The sequence below is a fragment of the Mchenga conophoros genome, linkage group LG22 (assembly GCF_057382185.1).
Source record: "Mchenga conophoros isolate Kocher_MC1m ecotype Shallow Benthic linkage group LG22, M_conophoros_male_GT1.1, whole genome shotgun sequence".
Lineage (NCBI taxonomy): Eukaryota > Metazoa > Chordata > Actinopteri > Cichliformes > Cichlidae > Mchenga > Mchenga conophoros.
In genome coordinates, this window is record NC_140546.1 from 5,432,129 (window position 1) to 5,435,376 (window position 3,248).

The following is a 3,248-nucleotide window of genomic DNA, read 5'->3' on the forward strand; positions in this document are numbered from 1 at the left end:
GAGCTGCAGGTCAACCAGGTCATGAAAAGGGAGAAGCTCAGCGTTTCTTTGGAGGGGAATCCTGGTTATTCAACCTTGGGTTAAGATGTTACTAATCCATCCAACAGTATTAAGAGATCTGTTTGTTTGTTTTTTTTTAAATAAGATGCAGTTTTTAAAACATGCCACTAATTAGCTAGCTGCTAATTTTGACTGCCTAGGTAGTTTAAGTCTGATTATCAGTGTTAGAGGTCAGCGCTTTGTGTTTTCAGTGCTAAAGAACAGGTGGTGAATGCTAAATAGTTTAATTTGTTTCGTTGTTATGCAAATTCTGTGAAAACATGCACAATAACAACGTGTCTTTTCAAAACTCAGACAAAAAAAAAAAAGCAAAACTCTTCAGTCTGTTAGCTCCTTACATGTAGACTGTTTAAGCACAGAAATTCAAAATGAATCCTTTCAGCAGGAAGGGACCAAAAGAGAACTTCTCAAAGAATCTGGAAAGATAAATTGTCTCATGTGTTAATCAGCAGTAACCACAGTCCAGCATGGTTTATGGCTGATCCCTGTAGAGCAGCGGTCCCCAGCCCCCGGGCCTCGGACCGGTCCATGAGTCGTTTGGTACCGGGCCGCGAGAGTTGAGGCTCAGGTGTGAAATGTCTGGTTTTCAGGGTTTTTATCGGTTTTCAGCGTTATTTTGTTATCGTTTTTATCTTTAACTCGGTCTTCCTGGGTCTTTTCACGTGTGTTATGAATAAATCTTCTTTTTTTTGGTACCTGTACTAGTTTTATTTTGTTGTATTTTTCCGCGACACCTTAAAGGCCGGTCCGTGAAAATATTGTCGGGCATAAACCGGTCCGTGGCGCAAAAAAAGGTTGTTTTACAGCCTGTCCATTACATCAGAAGAAAAACAATGCACTTTTTCCCACCATGCTTTTCCTTATTTTCTGCTATATTTTCTGTGAAAGGTCCAGATGCTTACATTACACAAAGCCAAATTTGAACTAAAAAGATCAGTGTATGCACAAGGGACCAGTTTTGCACGAGGAAGCTGCTGTAGATACTTATAATGGCTGAACTGGTTTGCTCTGCTCTCCAGTCACACATGAAACTGGGTTATTCAAACTGGAATGAGGAAATAAACACTGGGAATTTGTTTCTTTACAAATGAAATGCTTTAAAAGAAAGAAAAACTGGCTCAAAGACCTGTTAGAATGAAAATGAGGGACAAGTGAGTTTGTTAGACATGCCTGTAAACTTGATTGTCAATGCAAATATCTAAACTGTGAGTTTCATGGCAGCAACTCAGTGCATTCAGGCAGTGACGTAAAGATGACCAGCTCTGGGTGAAAAATACCCTGCTGATGTCAGAAAACATGCCCAGACTGGTTCAACTTTACAGGAGAGCAACAGGAGCTCAAATAACCATTTGTTACAACAAAGGTAAGCAGGTATTTAACCAGGGAGCACAGCTACAGCTGCAGACCACACGGTACCATTCCTGTCAGCTAAGAACAGGAAACTCATACAATTCATATAGGCTCACCAAAACTGGACAATAGGAGACTGGAAAACACATCGGAGATTCACATGATCTATGCTGTGGAAAACTGATGCAGTTCTGAAGGTAAATGGGGGTCTAATGCAGTACTAGCAAGGTGCACCTAAAAGTGCAGATGAGTGTATGTCTAAATTTTTAAAAATATTAGCCATTGCTGCTATAATTTCTCTCTGGATGATCCCTGTGACGCACTGCCAACCTGTCCAGCTCTATGACAACAAGAACTCCAGGCCTCCCGGGACCCTAACTTGGATAAGCAATTAAGAAAATGGATGCAGGGGCATTACCCTTGTAATAATCAGGTGTACATAATAATCTGTTTTGTGTACATGTAGCTGCTTTTCTTGGAGCGTGTATGTCAGGCTACAGCAGAGGTTACAGCATGTGGGGTGTAATATTTAATGCTGTGGTACAAATCAAGCTTCAGACAGTGAAGTAATCTGCTTTCAAACACACATTTGCAGAATTCCAATGCATACTAGAGGTGGAAAACAAAGAAATAGTGACTGAAGCAACAGATGGGCTGCCTAACAGAACAATAATCATGATTAAGCAAAACCTCAGAAATGTAAACAATATCAAAAGTTCTTTCTCAGAACAGAAGCAGCTAAAAGAAACACAGAACAACACAATCAGAAACCTTTAAACAACTCAAGCAAAACATAAAATCTTTGCTTGTGTCTTAAACATAAAAAGCCTAAACAGCAACAACATACGCTGAGGTGTGGCACACAATATGTAGTGCTGGTTACCTCTGTGTTGCCCTGATGAACTTGTGCAGGTTGAAACCAGAGACAGCAGTGAGAGCACCAGGAGAGATTTCCATGATGGTTGAAACCAAAACAGCCACGGCAGTTTCACCGTGCTCCTAAAGGAAGGTAAAAGTGGAAAATCAAGAAGGATTAAACCTGTGGCCTTCAATAGCAAGGCCACTACAATGACACTTCACACAGGCTTTCACACAAAAGCTACAAATATTCGAGTGTGCCTTGGATATGTTTGTTCCTACTGAGACTTCAGGCCTCTTCAAAATGGATCTGCATGTGGTTTACTTTGCTCATCTTTTTGTTTCATCTGAAGTGTAGGCCTAAAGAAAAACAAAGAGGAAATGTCACTAATTAATACCAGAATAGTCCACCTATACACTCTAATTACAGCTGCTAAACCAGGATTTGTGTTGGAAGGGTTAAATTAACTCCCCAGTGTGCATCTTTGCATTAGTCCCGCAGAAGCACTGGTGAGAAAGCTCTGCTGTGTTTTGTGCTTGGACCACACATCATATGGGACAGACACAGCTGCTTTAACAAGTGCAAACTAACCACCCTTGATCACACCTTTCCAAACAGAGTGGAAAGGTGTGATCAAGTTGAGAGTTGCCTGTTTAATATGTAAATAAATCTCAGTACTGCAGTATAGTGGAGGAATCATTATTTATTCAGCTACGATAGTTGGACAGGTGCACTGTTTGAGCTTTCACTGTCTGTGTATATTCAACAACTACTACATTTAACTGCAGGCCAAGTCTGCAATTAAACAGACTGTTTGCTATGTAGTCCAGTTTTTCTGCAGCTGATGGAATAAAAATTATTACGCATTTCCACCCACTGGAAAACTCCAAGTTTGTCAGCTAATAAATCCACCCAGCTAACACATACACACATACACAGAGAGAAAACATGAGCAGTGACACTCAAAAACAAATACAAC